This window comes from Loxodonta africana, chromosome 22 (assembly GCF_030014295.1).
Source record: "Loxodonta africana isolate mLoxAfr1 chromosome 22, mLoxAfr1.hap2, whole genome shotgun sequence".
Lineage (NCBI taxonomy): Eukaryota > Metazoa > Chordata > Mammalia > Proboscidea > Elephantidae > Loxodonta > Loxodonta africana.
Window position 1 is genome coordinate 14,380,765 of NC_087363.1, and position 16,022 is coordinate 14,396,786.

Below are 16,022 nucleotides of genomic sequence, written 5' to 3' on the forward strand. Positions count from 1 at the left end.
TCTAACACATGTGGAACATTCCCCAGAATAGACCACATCTTAGGCCACAAAGCAATGCTCAACAAAATCCCAAACACCGTGATAATACAAAGCACATTTTCTGATCACAATGCAATAAAAGTAGAAATTAATAACAGGACGAGCAAGGATAAAAACTCCAATACATGGAAACTGAATAACACCCTGGTTAAAAACCACTGGGTAATTGAAGAAATCAAAGAGGGAATAAAAATAATTCCTAGAATCAAATAAGAATGAAAACACCTCATACCAAAATCCCTGTGACACAGCAAAGGCAGTGCTCAGAGGTCAATTTATAGTAATAGAGGCACACATCAAAAAAGAAGAAAGGGACAAAATCAAAACCTTAGCTATACAACTCAAACAAATAGAATAGCAAAAGCAGCCCACAGCCACCAGAAGAAAGGAAATACTAAAGATCAGAGCAGAAAAAAATGAAATCAAGAATAGGAAAACAATAGAATCAACAAAATAAAAAAACTGGTTCTTTGAAAGGATCAACAAAATCCATAAACCACTGGCCAAAATGACAAAAGAAAGAGAGGATGCAAATAACTCTAATAAGAAATGAAATGGGGGACATTACAACAGACCCAATTGAAATAAAAAGAACCGTAACAGAGCACTATGAAAAACTATACCCCGACAAATTAAAAAACCTACAGGAAATAGATAAATTTCTAGAAACACACTACCTACCTAAACTAACACAAACTGAGGTCAAAAATATGAACAGACTCATGACAAGAGAAGAAATTGAAAAGGTAATTTAAAAAACTCCCAACCAAAAAAATCCTTGACCCAGGTGGCTTCACTGGTGAATTCTACCAAACATTCAGAGAAGAGCTTACACCAGTACTACTCAAACCATTTCAGAACATTAAAAAGGAAGGGATGCTTCTGAATTCATTCTATGAAGCTAGCATAACTCTGATCCCAAAGCCAGGCAAAGACATCACAAAAAAAAAAAATTACAGGCCAATATCTCTCATGAATATAAAACCAAAAAACCAAACCCAGTGCCATCGAGTCGATTCCGACTCATAGCGACCCTATAGGACAGAGTAGAACTGCCCCACAGAGTTTCCAAGGAGCGCCTGGCAGATTTGAACTGCCAACCCTTTGGTTAGCAACCGTAGCACTTAACAACTACGCCACCAGGGTTTCCCTCATGAATATAGACGCAAAAATTCTAGCCAATAGAATTCAGCATCATATCAAAATCCTGACCAAGTGGGATTCATACCAGGTATGCAAGGATGGTTCAACATTAGAAAATCAAACAATGTTATCCACCACATAAATAAATCAAAAGAAAAGAATCGTATTATCATTTCAATTGATGAAGAAAAGGCACTGGACAAAATCCAACACCCATTCTTTATAAAATTCTCAATAAAATAGGTACAGAATGGAAACTCCTCAACATAATAAAGGACGTCTATACAAAACCAACAGTCAACAACATTCTTAACGGAGAGAGGCTGAAAACATTCCCCCGAGAACAGGAACAAGACAACGTTGCCCTTTACCACTACTCCTATTTAACACCATGCTGGAAGTCCCAGCTAGAGCAATAAGGCAAGAAAAAGAAATAAAGGGCATCCAAATTGGTAAAGAAGAAGTAAAACTATCCCTATTTGTGGATGATGTGATACTATACATACATAGCCCAAAGGACTCCACAAGGAAACTACTGGAACTAATAGGAAGATTCAGCAGAGTAGCAAGATACAAGATAAGCATACAAAAATCAGTTGGTTTACTATGCACCAATAAAGAGAACTATGAAAAGGAAGGAAACCCTGGTGGTGTAGTGGTTAGGTGCTATGGCTGCTAACCAAAGGGTTGGCAGTTCGAATCTGCCAGGCGCTCCTTGGAAACTCTATGGGGCAGTTCTACTCTGTCCTACAGGGTCACTATAGGTCGGAATCGACTCAACGGCACTGGGTATGAAAAGGAAATCAGGAAAGCAATATCATTTATAATAGCTCTTAAAAAAAAAAACAACTTAAGAATAAATCTAACCAGGGATGTAAAACATGTGTACAAAGAAAACTAAAAACACTACTGCAAGAAACCAAACAAGACCAACATGAATGGAGAAACATACCATGCTCATGGATAGGTAGACTCAACATTGTAAAAATGTCAATTTCACCCAAAGCAATCTAAAAATACAATGCAATTCCAATCCAAATACCAACAGCATTCTTTAAAAAGATGGAAAAACTAATCATTAACTTTATATGGAAAGGAAAGAGGCCCCAGATTAGTAAAGCACTACTGAAGAAAAAGAATAAAGTAGGAGGACTCACACTACCTGACCTCAGAACTTACTATACAGCTATGGTAGTCGAAACAACCTGTTATTGATACAATGACAGACACATTTATTAATGGAACAGAATCGAGAACCCAGATGTAAATCCACCCACCTATGGTTACCTGATCTTTGACAAAGGACCAAAGTCCATTAAATAGGGAAAAGACAGTTTAACAAATGGTGCTGGCAAAACTGGATATCCATCTGTGAAAAAATGAAACAGGACCCCAACCTCACATCATATACAAAAACTAGTTCAAAATGGGTCAAAGACCTAAATACAAAACCAAAAATTGTAAAGATCATAGAAAAAAAAAATAGGGTCAACACTACCCAGTGAACACTAGAGGCCCTAATATACAGCATAAATAGGATACAAACCATAACTAGCAATACACAAACACCAGAAGATAAGCTAGATAACTGGGATCTTCTAAAAATTAAACACTTATCCTCATCAAAAGCCTTCACCGAAAGAATAAAAAGAGAACCTACAGACTGGGAGAAAAATTTTGGCTATGACAAATCCAACAAAGGCCTAATCTCTAAAATTTATAGGAAAATCCAGTGTCTCTACAACAAAAACACAAAGAATCCAATTTAAAAATGGGCAAAGGATATGAACAGACACTTCATCAAAGAAGACATTCAGGCAACTAAAAGACATATGAGGAAATGCTCAAGATCACTAGCCATTAGAGAAATGCAAATCGAAATACAATGTGATATCATCTAACCCTGGCATTACCGGTAGGAATCAAAAAACAGAAAATAACAAATGTCGGAGAGACCGTGAGGAGCTTGGAACTCTTATACACTGCTGGTGGGAACGTAAAATGATACAACCATTTTGGAAAATGATATGGCACTTCCTTAAAATGCTAGAAGTAGAAATACCATACGATCTAGCAATCCCACTCCTACAAATATATCCTAGAAAAGGTTTACACACAGAAACAATATTTGATGGTTACGAGGGAGGGGAGGCGTGGGAAGGGAAAAACACTAACTAGACAATAGATAAGTAGTAACTTTGTGAAGGGTAAGACAGTACACAATACTGGGGAAGCCAGCACAACTTGACCAAGGCAAGGTCATGGAAGCTTCACAGACACATCCAAACTCCCTAAGGGACCAAATGACTGGACTGAGGGCTGGGGATCATGGTCTCAGGGAACACCTAGCTCAACTGGCATAATTTTCACGCCGTCGGGGTGAAAATCCCTCCATCTCTACACATCAGCCAGGTGGCCTGGCTGCCTACTAAGGTAACACTCAAAGACTGAGGGGATTCCTACCCTATGTGATGTCACTGCCCAAAGGTTAAGTTGGAGTGGCAGGAACTGCAATCTTTAACGGTTGAAGTCCAGCACTCTAAGAAGAGGATAAGGATTCTCCACGCTGTAACCACAAGAGTGTCCCTTCAGCACTATCTCCTCTGTGCTCTGGGCTAGGTACTGATAACAGGAGTCACTCTATCCTACCTTGCACCAAGGCACTGGCAACAAGTTCCTCCAGGGGTTCTTGTTGGAGAACCAGCCCAGTCCACAGCTTCCTGGTCGGCTTCTGTCTCCTGAGGCAATGCTGTGGGCAAGGACACTTGACCAAACCAGGCTTGTCCCGTGGGTGGGAAATCACAGACCAAAAAACCCTGCGACCCAATTCTCCAGAGGAGAGACACAGCCAGAGAAGTGACTGGCAGACAGACCAATCTGGGGCTCGACTGGAAGGCAGGGAACTTGCAGATGCTGCGATGTATCTTTCTAAAATTACTTTGGTTGAAAATCAAGGCAATGAGACATATCACACACATGCCCTGACCCAGGCCAGCACCTTCAAAACATCATCAGTCTTTTAGGTCAAATGTGGTCTGTGGTGACAGTCTAAAACAACTTCCTGCTTGAAATCATGTTTTAAACAAGAAAAGCTTACAGTCCACCTAAGATACATCCACTTGTCCTACCCCAGCCGGAACAAAGGAGAATGAAGAAAACCAAAGACACAAGGGAAATATGAGTCCAAAGGATTAATGGACCACAACTACCACAACCTCTATCAGACTGAGCCCAGAACCAGAACTAGATCCCAGCAAGGATCACGGTTCAGGGCCCCAGACAGAGTAGGAGAAAAATTCAGAACAAAATTCAAGTTCACGTGCACACACACGCACACACACAGAATGACCAGACCTGGTGGTCTAACAGAGACTGGAGCAACCCCGAGAGCACGGTCCCCGGTCACCCTTTTAACTCCGTACTGAAGTCACTTCTCCTGAGGTTCACCCTTCAGCCAAAGATTAGACAGGTCTATTGGGCCAACAATAACACACGTGAGGGTCAGGCTTCATAGCTCAGTTCACACCTGGGAGACTAATGGCCACACCAGCCAAAAGCAAAGATGAGAAGGCAGGAAGGGACAGGAAAACTGGACGAATGGAAACAGGGAACCCGGCGCAGAGAAGGGGACAGTGTTGACACATTGTGGGGTTAGCAACCAATGTCACAAAACAATCTGTGTATAAGAAACGAATTTGCTCCGTAAACTTTCACCTAAAGCGTGATTAAAAAAGACAGAAACCCGTGCCAGAAACTCTCCAGCCACACCCTGACCCTTTGACTCCAAGCTTCTCCAAGCCTTAAGGCTCTTTATTGTTGCTGTTAAGTTGAGTCGCTTCTGACTCACGGCGACCCCATGCACGCAGAGCAGAACACTCCATAGGGTTTTCAAGGCTTTAGGCTCTGGGATGCCCAGAACAAGCTTTTATGCAAACAGTTTGCCATGAATGTGTGAACACATTCACTGTAACCAACCGAGGTCACCCCTCAGAGGTAAAGGACTAGAAAGGGCATCTCATAAACCACTATTTTCCACATGACTGAAAGGAATTAAAATAGCCCTCCATATGGGTATGCAAAAGCAGAGGGCCTAAAATAGAACCTCAGCACCCAAAAACATTCTCCTGTTGCCGAAGCTGCATGCCTAAAAGGAAAAGCCAGGAGATTAAAGGGGGGGGTTGCCATTTCTAAAGAGGGTGAACTTGGTCTACAGATTTTCTAACTGCAGGAACAAAGCCAGTGTTAAACAAATGGAAGCCCTTTTATAAACATGTGATAGGTTTATAACAGGATAGATTTCTGGCTCCCAACACAAAGTCAAGAACCTTTGTGAGATAGTGGTACCCACTTTCTTTCTAGCCAGAACCTTCTCCCCAGAGGAGATCTCAGTAACCCAGGAAAACTGGCACCAGGAAAGGGAATATAAGGTGAAAGCACATGCAGAAATTCATAGTTAAGAGTGAAACAAAATGCAGCAACCAAAATACAAACAATTCAAAAAAAAAAAAAAGTGGGCAAAAGACTTTGTCATAGATTGAATTGTGTCCCCCCAAAATATGTCAACTTGGTTAGGCCATGATTCCCAGCATTGTGTGGTTGTCCTCCATTTTGTGATTGTAATTTTCCTATGTGTTGTAAATCCTAATCTCTGCCTACGGTTAATGAGGCAAGACTAGATTATGTTAAAGAGGATTACTGTGGGATTGTAACACCCTTACTAAGGTCACATCCCTGATCCAATATAAAGGGAGTTTCCCTGGGATGCCTGCACCACCTTTTATCTTATAAGAGATAAAAGGAAAGGGAAGACAGCAGAGAGTGGGGGGATGTCATATCACCAAGAAAGCAGCCAGGAGAAGAGCACCCCTTTGGACCAGAGGTTCATGTGCTGAGAAGCTCCCAGACCAAGGGAAGACTGATGACAAGGACCGTCCTCCAGAGCAGACGGAGAAAGAAAGACTCCCCCTGGAGACTTGCCCTAAATTTGGACTTGTAGCCCACTAGACTGTGAGAAAATAAATTTCTCTTTATTAAACCCATCCACTTGTGGTATTTCTGTTACAGCAGCACTAGATGACTAAGACAGACTTGAATAGACATTTCTCCAAAGAAGATATTCAAATGGCCAATAAGCACATGAAAAAATGCTCAACATCATTCCAAACCCAAACTCACTGCTGTCGAGTCAATTCCGACTCACAGCGACCCTAGAGGACAGAGTAGACCTGCCCCATAGAGTTTCCAAGGAGCGCCTGGTGGATTCGAACTGCCGACCTTTTGGTTAGCAGCCGTAGCACTTAACCACTATGCCACCAGGGTTTCCCAATATCATTAAAAACCTAGGGAAATGCAAATTAAAACGAAAACGATACCACTTCACTTCTGTTACCAAAAAAAATCCGTTACCATAGAGTCAATTCTGACTCATAGCAACCCTATAGGACAGAGTAGAACTGCCCCATAGGGCTTCTAAAGAGTGGCTGGTGGATTCAAACTGCTAACCTCTTGGTTAGCAGCTGAGCTCTTAACCACTCCACCTCCAGGGCTCCTTACATAAGTGAGGTCATACAATATTTATCCTTTTGTGATTGGCTTATTTTGCTCAGCATAATGTCTTCATGCTCCATCCATACTGTAGCATGTATCATGACTTCTCCTAGTGGCTAAGTAGTATCCCACTGCATGTATGTACCACATTTTGGTTATCCATTCATCTGATGATGAGCACTTAGGTTGTTTCCACCTTTTAGCTATTGTGAATAGTGATGCAGTGAACACTGGTCTCTTTTTGAGTCTCTACTTTCAAGTTTTTGGGGTATATACCTAGTAGTGGGATTGCTGGGTCATATGATAGTTCTATTTTTGGTTTTTGAGGAACCACCATGCTGTTTTCCACAACGGCTATGCCGTTTTGCATTCCCACCAGCGAAAGATAAGGGTTCCAATTTCCCCATATCTTTGCATTTTTTTTTTTTTTTAATCTTAGCCATCCTAAAACCCGAAAATCAACCCTGTTGCTGTTGAGTCAATTCTGACTCATAGCAACCCTATGGGATAGAGTTGAACTGTTCCATAGGGTTTCTAAGGAGCAGCTGGTAGATTTGAACTGAGGACCTTTTGGTTAGTAGACAAGCTCTTAACCATTGATCCTAGTGGGAATGAAATAGTATCTCATTGTGGTTTTGATTTGGATCTCTCTGATGGCTAAAGATGTTGAGCATCTTTTCATGTGTTTGGTGCCTATCTGAACGTCCTCTTTGGTGAAATGTCTATGCAAGTCAGTTGCTTATTTATGATTGGGTTATTTGGCTTTTTGTTTTTAAGTTGTTGAAGTTTTACATATATATACTGTTTACTATATTCTTGTTAGATATATGGTTTCTGAAGATATTCTTCCAGTCAGTAGTTTGTCTTCTCACTTTTTTTGGTAAAGTCTTTTGATGAACAAAAGTTTTTAATTTTTATACGGTCCCATTTATTTATTTTGTCTTTTGCTGTTAATGCTTTCATTAACAGACAGTCCATTGCTGAAATCTAGGCCTGACAGCATTGCCCCTGCTTGTTCTTCTAAGCATTTTATGGTTTTAGTTTGAATATTTTGGTCCTTATTTTTTTTTATTTGTTTTTGTGTGTGGTGTGAGGCATGGATCCTGTTTCATTTTTCTGCATGTTGAAATCCAATTTTCCCAGGAGCATTTATTAAAGAGACTCTTCTTTTTCCATTGAATGGCCTTAGCATTCTTGTCAAATATAGCTAAGAACATGAAGCCACATGGGCCCTAGACAGATGCACCATACCATCCGCCTGCAGCAAAGACCCAAAAAACTAAGTAAAACAGACACAATCGTCAATCCTGGAAACCTAAGCATCAAATGAAGGGAAAAAGGACTAGATCAAACACAAAATGGAACAAAAAAACTGGCAGAACACGGAGAATGAGGAGCGATATGGAGTGGAGATCCCCTGCAAACTAACACTGCACAGCGTTGCCATCTTAAAACACACTCAGCAACAATCCCAGACAGGGATTACAGGAAGGCTCCCAACAGGAGACAGAGCACCCAGTAACAAGAGAAACACACTTTCTGACCCCCCACCCTTCTAGTGAATATAAGCAAGAATCCCACCCCCCCCCATCCCAGGAGCTGCAACTGCAGAGTCCACAATATAAAACACCCCACCCCTGGGCATGCCCCGTTCCTTCTCATCTTGTGGATTTTTTTTATCTTTCACTTTTCTTTCTCTCTCCCACCTAGCCTTGTAAGTCACTTCCCCCTACCTCCCACCAGCCCCCACTGTGCTGCTGCAGCTAGCATGTCTCCAGTGCTAAGCCCACCACCACACCAGGCCCACACTGCTCCTCCACTCCTGCCAATCGACCAGCTGCTAAATGATGGGAAATGAGTTGTCTGATACCCCTACCCATCTAGGTAGGGGCTGTGAATGATCCCATACTGCTGGACCAACATCAGGATGCAGACAGCACCGCCTAGTCTGCCCTCAAGCACCTCGTACAGCATACAGTGTACAGTGAAGTGGGCTCCCCCTTCCTGCTGCTGCCCTGCCCACCTGGGCAAGGTGGTGGAAGCTATCATGCCCACAGACGAGCAAGCAGCAAAGCAGGCCCAGCCCACCTGCCCTGACATATCAAAACAAAAAAGCAGAAGCAGACAGACATACAATCAATAAATAAAGAAAATAACACCTTAATGTCTCGGAGATAGCAGACAATACCAAAAAACATAAAAAAAGGAGGGCAAGATGGCTCCAGCAAGTGACCAAAATAAAGAATCAGATAACCTTATGGCAGAAGAAAAGGCATCAGAACTACCCGATAGGGAATTCAAAAGTCTAATATTTAGGACTCTTCAAGAGATTAGCAAAGAGATCAAAGAAAACACAGACAAAACCAATGAAAACATAGCCAAAATCAAAGAAAACAGACAAAGCAATAGAAGAACTCAGGAAAATAATACAAGACCAAAAAAATCAAAATAAATAAATAATTAGAAATCACACAAAAACAGCAACTAGAAATCTAAAAGATAAACAAAATTTCAGAAATGGACAACTCAATAGAAGGTTTTAGGAGAAAATCTCAAACAGTGGAAGATACAATTGATGAGACTGAAGATAAATACATGGATGCCACTTTGTTTTAGGAAAAATCAGAGGAATAAATGAAGAAAATCTAAGAATTATGTGGGACACAATCAAGCACAAAAATCTGCATGTGATTGGACTTCCAGAAAAGGGGGAGAAAATGGAAAACACAGATAAGATTGTTGAAGATTTGCTGGCAGAAAACATCCCAAATATCATGAAAGACAAAAAGGTGACCATTCAAGAAGCTCAAAAAACACCATACAGGATAGACCCCAAAAGAAAGTCAGCAAGATGTATCATAATAACACTTGCTAAAACCAAAGAAAGAACCCTGAAAGCAGCTTGAGAAATCAAAGATGGAATAAAAAAAAAAAAAATCCTAGAATTAGATAAGAATGAAAACATATACCAAAACTTTTTGGGACACAGCAAAGGCAGTGCTCAGGGGTCAATTTATAGCAATAAATGTACACTTCAAAAAAGAAGAACAGGCCAAATTCAAAATGTTAGGCCTACAACTCGAACACACAGAAAGAGAACAGCAAAAGAAGCCCACACCCTCCAGAGGAAAGGAAAAATAAGGATAAGAGCAGAAATGAATGAAATAGAAAAACAATAGAATCAACAAGACAAAATGTCGGTTCTTTGAAAAAAATCAATGAAATCAACAAACCATTGACTAAACTGACAAAAGAAAAACAGGACAGGAAGCAAATAACACAAATAAGAAATAAGATGGGGACGTTACAATAGACTCAACTGAAATAAAAAGGGTCATAACAGAATACTATGAGAAAATGTACTCCAACAAATTTGAGAACCTACAGGAAACAGACAAATTTCTAGAAACACAGCACCTACCTAAACTGACACAATCCCAGACACAAAATCTGAACAGACCCATAACAAGAGACTGAAGAGGTAATTTAAAAACTCCCAGCAAAAAAAAAAAGCTTGTACATTGTCAGTTGTGGTTTGTATTGTATTTAGGCCATGTATTAAGGACATTTTTTTCTTCCATAATCTTTATAATTTTAGGTTTTATATTTAGGTCTTTGATTCATTTTGAGTTAGTTCTTGTGTATGATGTGAGGTATGGCTCCTGTTTCATTCTTTTATAGATGTACATCCAGTTTTGCCAGCAGCATTTGTTAAAAAGATCATCTTTTCTTCATTTAATGGACCTTGGGCGTTCGTCAAAGATCAGCTAACCATAGGTGGGTAGATTTGCATCTGGGGTCTTGATTCTGTTCCATTGGTCTATGTGTCTGTCACACAACGGAATACTACGCAACAATAAAGAACAATGATGAATCCACAAAACATCTCACAACACGGATGAATCTGGAGGGGTTATCCTGAGTGAAATAAGTCAATCACAAAATGACAAATACTGTATGAGACCACTATTATAAAAACACAGAAAAAGGTTCACACAGAGGAAAAAAAAATCTTTGATGGTTATGAGGCAAGGGAGGGGTGGAGAGGGGAAATCACTAACTAGATAGTAGACAACTGTCAACTTTGGTGACGGGAAAGACAACATGCAATATAGGGGAAATCAGCACAATTTGACCAAGGCAAAGTCACAGAAGCTCCCTGGACACATCCAAACACCTTGAGGGACCGAGTTGCTGGTGCTGAGGGCTGGGGACCATAATCCCAGGGGACATCTAGGTCAAATGGCATAACATAAAAAAAAAATACCCATAACATAGTTCATAAAAAAAGAGTTCCACATCCTAAGTGAGTAGCATCTGGGGTCTTAAAAGCTTGTGTGTGGCCATCTAAGATACATCTATTAATCCCATCCAGTCTGAAACGAAGGAGAATGATAAAAACCAAAGGGGCAAGGAAAACATTAGTCGAAAGGACTAAAGGACCACATGGACCACAGCCTCCACCAGCCTGAGCCCAGAAGAACTAGATAGTGCCCAGCTACTACTACTGACCACTCTGACAGAGATCACAGTAGAGGGTCCCAGACAGAGCAGGAGAAAAATACAGAACAAAATTCAAAGTCACAAAAAAGACTAAACTTACTAGTTTGACAGAGACTGGAGGAACCCTACAAAGCAAACAGTAACACATGTGAGGAACGTGCTTCTTAGTTCAATAGAGTGCACAAAACCAAATGCGTCACACCTGCCTAAAAGCAAAGCCAAGAAAGCAGGAAGGGACAGGAAAACTGGATGAATGGACATGGGAAATCCTGGGGTGTAGAGGGAGAGGGGAAGAATGCTGACAAATTGCAGGGATTGCAACCAATGTTACAAAACAATTTGTGTATAAGTTTTTGAATGAGAAACTAATTTGCACTGTGCACTTTCACCTAAAGCACAACACAATTAAAAAAAAAAAAAAATCAGTTGACCCCAGAAGTGTGGGTTTATTTCTGGACTTTCAATTCTATTGTCTATGTGTCTATTGTCACACCAGTACCAGGATGTGTGGATTACCAAAGCTGTACAGTGTGTTTTAATCAGGAACAGTGAGGCCTACTTTGTTCTTCTCCTTCAACTTTTTTTTTTTTTTAAAGCTATCTGAGGCCTCTTGCCGTTCCATAAAAGCCGAGGATTTGTTTTTCTATCTCTGTAAAGATGGCTGCTAGCATCTGATCCGGATTGTGTTGAATCTACACATGGCTTTGGCTATTACTGACATCTTAACAATATTAAGTTTTCCAACCCATCAATATGGAACACCTTTCCATTTATTTAAGTCTTCTTTAATCTCTTTCATCAGTGTTTTACAGTTTTCATTGTATAAATTCTTCACATCTCTGGTTAGACTGATTCCTAGGTATTTTATTCTCTTTGATGTCATTGTAAATGGAATTGTTTCTCTCATTTCCCTTTCAGGTTTCTCACTACCGGTGTACAGAAACCAGTGGATTTTTGTTTGTTGACCGTGTACCCTGCAACTTTGCTAGAAGTATTTTTTTTTTAAGTTCACAGTCTTGAAGGCAGTCAGTCATTCTCAATCCTGGCTGCATTATTAGAATCCCCTGGGGAAAGGGAGCTTTTAAAAATTATGATTCCTGGGCCTCAGCCCTGGAGATTGAGATTCAGTTGGACCTGGCCCAGGCATGGGTGTTTTTTAAAAAAGTTCTCTAGGTGGTTCTAATGTGCAGCCAGGGCAGAGCTGCATCGCCCTGAGATGCTTCATTTGATCCCACCCTCTCTCTCATCCTTTTAACCTGCTTTGTTAAAAGCCAGTGAGTCAGCCAGCCAGAACGAGGTTAGGGGGGTTTATTAACCTTCCCTTTCTCTGCTCACTCTTTTTCTTGGCCTGCAGATGACTTGACAGGAAGAATGGAACTTAACCCCATCATCAAGCAGCTTTGCCATGGTCTTATTAATCTAAAACAACACTGTGCCATAGAACTTAATACGAAGACGGAAATGTTCTCTATCTGCTATAGTGTGACTGAAAAACTGGATTTTGAATTCGATGTAATTTTAATTTAAATAGCCACATGTGACTAGTGACCATCACATTAGACAGCATGAAAAATGTGGAAGTCCCTCAGGATCCCAGAAGTCCGGTAGACTGCTAAATTCCACAGAACTGGGAAATTTACAAAAAGTGACATCTTCAAAAGCAATCTAAACTCAAAGGTTTTCAATTATCCCAATAAAGAATGAAGAGAAATTTTAAAGTAAAACTTTTTCTACTTGCAGAACTAGCTTCCTGGCATATTCCAAACACTTAGCTTTGAGGGGACATTCCTGTCCCCCTCTTTTAAATTAATTAATAGCCTTTATTTTTTAAAGCAGCTTCAGGAAACCCTGGTGGCTTAGTGGTTAAGTGCTACGGCTGCTAACCAAAATGTCAGCAGTTCGAATCTGCCAGGCGCTCCTTGGAAACTCTATGGGGCAGTTCTACTCTGTCCTATAGGGTTGCTGTGAGTCAGAATCGACTCGATGGCAGTGGGTTTGGTTTTTTTGTTTTCAGGTTTACAGAAAAATTGAGCAGAAGGTACAGAGTTCCCATACGCCCCTCCCCATCCCTGCAGTTGCCCCTATTATTAACACCTTGCCTTAGTGTGGTACATTTGTTACAACTGACAAATGAATATTGTTCCATTATTATTAATTAAAGTCCATAGTTCCCCTCTTCTTTTGAACACTCATCACTGCCATAACTGACCCAGTCACCAAAATAACCAGGAGTTTAGTAAAGAAAATGGCATAACTCACTGCCATAGAGTTGATTTTGACTCACAGCAACCCTACAGGACAGAGTGGAACTGCCCCGTAAGGTTTCCAAGGCTGTAAATCTTTACAGAAGCAGACTGCCACATCTTTCTTCCACAGAGCAGCTACTGGGTTTGAATCACCAACCTTTCGGTTAGCAGCCAAGCGCTTAACCACTGCACCACCAGGGCTCCTACAGAATATGGCATAGGGAAATTGATTTCTGCTCTTAGCTCCTTACTAGCCTACTAGGATAAAATACTCACTCCTGCTTTCCTTCCATGCAAATCCAGAGAGAAGCTTTGATTCTAACCTCCAGCCCACAAGACACGCCTGAACCAACATAGAGTGCAAATCGAGGTCACCTCTAAGAGCAAGTTTTTTTCTCTTATCATTAAGTTTCATAATTACTTCCAGCTGCACACACTAAATTTCCACATTCACTCCAGGTGTGCAGATTCTCAGAGTCCAATGCTTGCTAATTTCTAAAACTAGGGAAATAGAAAAGGAATTCTGTCTCTTCCTGCAAAGCAAAGGATGGGTTAGGCTGAAGAAACCCTCATAGGCCTTTCTGAGCACAAAAAAATGCTTACCTCTTCTTGGCCAGAACTCCTTTGGCCCACCCTAAGCACAGTCAATGTCAGCGCTTTAGTAATAATTTTTCTGTAGTAACTCAAAATGACGGTAAACTGTCACTCACGTTTCATAACGACAACAAAACGAACTAAACCCATTGCCAGCGAGTTGGTTCCGACTCATAGCGACCCTGCAGGACAGAGTAGAAGTGCCCCATAGGGTTTCCAAGTCTATGAGTCTTTACAGAAGCAGACTGCCACATCTTTCTCTCGCAGAGCAGCTTGTGGATCTGATCCTTTGGTTAGCAGTCTGGCACTTAACCACTGTGCAACCAGGCTCCTCTTTCATAGTAATCTGTTACTGTCAAGTTGATTCCGACTCATAGCGACCCTACAGGACAGAGTAAAGCTGCCCCACAGGGTTTCCAAGGAGCGGCCGGTAGGTTGGAACTGCTGACCTTTTGGTTTGCAGCCAAGCTCTTAACCATTGTGCCATCAGGGTTCCGCCTGTAAAACAGCTAGTGCTTATTGAGTGCTTACCATGTCCTGGGCGGTGTGCAGTATTTTATCTAAGTCTCACCACTGTCTCCAGAAACTATTATCAGAAACAGGCTCAGAAAGGTTAGGTAACTTGCCCATGGCCACACAGCTAGCAAGTAGTAGAGGTAAGATTTGAACCCAAGTTTGTCTGATTTCCCGGTGAAAATCCTTTTGGTTAAGAACAAAAATAAATGTATGATATTAATGTAAGGTACAAGGCTCAACCATTTTCCCTGTAGTCAGGCCGAAGCTCAACTGAGGGAGGTTGGCATTGCAGGGTTCAGAAATCCTGAGCCTGTTCTTACTTCAGAAGTCGACCCTTCCTCCCATGGACCCCTCTCTCTGCGTTCTGGAGGCTGACCAGGCAGGCAGGTCGCAAGAGGGGCCTTGGGGAGTGTTTCTGGTTCTGCAGGACAGCTGCACCTAACAGGGCTGATGCCCACAGGAGCATTTTCCAAATGCCATCTGGGGGGTGGGAAGTAGTAAGATTCCAGCTATGGATTCCAGGAGAGAAAGGAACAGCTTTCATGAGCAGGGGGAATCAGGGGCATATTCCCGGAGGGGACAGCTGAGCTGCCCTAAAGGGTATATGAGGTTCCAGGAAGGCATTCCCGAGGAAAACAGCTAAGCTAAAGCAGCAGTGGGAAGAAGCCACGCTCTGGTGCTCAGCCAAGGCAACAGGAGGTGGTGCGGCCGAGTCTCTAGGGGCCTCTGCTTAGGGGCCTGGGATACCAGGCGGTAGCCCAGGAAGAACACGTGAGGCCCTGTTTTGCATCCCAGACCTGGTACTTTCTAGCTGTGTGGCCTTCAGCCAGTCCCTTCTCTCCGGGCCTCAGTCTCTTTGAAGAGGGCACCAAGGAGCCCTTGCTGGTCTAGGAACCTAATTAAAAAAAAATAATGGATGCTGGGAACACAGGTTATTTCTCTCCTTTCTAACTTCTTACATTATAAAAATGGTGTTAAGAAGACTTAATTAGTTACAATTGGGTAACAAAGTCTAGTGGTTCAGAACGGGAGCTGTGAAGTCAGGCTCACTGTATCTGGGGCCGCCTCTGGAAGCCTCACTCTTCCTTGGCACCTACCACATGGGTATGTTATAAGGGTTATGGCAGATAATCTTCCTAAAGTGCTTAGCACAGGGCCTGGCACCCACACCCAAAAAACTCGTTGTGGTCGAGTAGATTTTGACTCATAGCGACCCTACAGGACAAAGCAGAACTGCCCCATAGAGTTTCCAAGGAGCAGCTGGCGGATTTGAACTGCTGACCTTTTGGTCAACAGCTGTAGCACTCAACCACTACCCACACACTTGCTTATTGTATCTCAGTTACTATTGTTATTAGACTATTTTTAAGCCCAAGCCCAGCGGAGCCCACCATCAGGGATCTCTGAGCTGGAGCTGGAGAAGGGTGAGACAAA

General features: G+C 41.8%; 1 protein-coding gene across 4 annotated transcripts in view; it reads right to left on the reverse strand.

Annotated features, from left to right (window-relative positions):
• ABHD6 (abhydrolase domain containing 6, acylglycerol lipase) overlaps window positions 1–16,022 on the reverse strand; it is a 62,915-nt gene that overhangs the window by 45,821 nt on the left and 1,072 nt on the right. Inside the window, exon 1 of one of the 4 annotated variants that reach the window (XM_023547576.2) lies at window positions 3,832–8,267. The exons of 2 other annotated variants lie outside the window; for them this stretch is intronic. The gene's annotated coding sequence lies outside the window, so the exon portion shown is untranslated. Of the gene's footprint in view, window positions 1–3,831; window positions 8,268–16,022 lie in introns of those variants that run through there. One more of the 4 variants, XM_023547578.2, reaches the window with a different exon arrangement.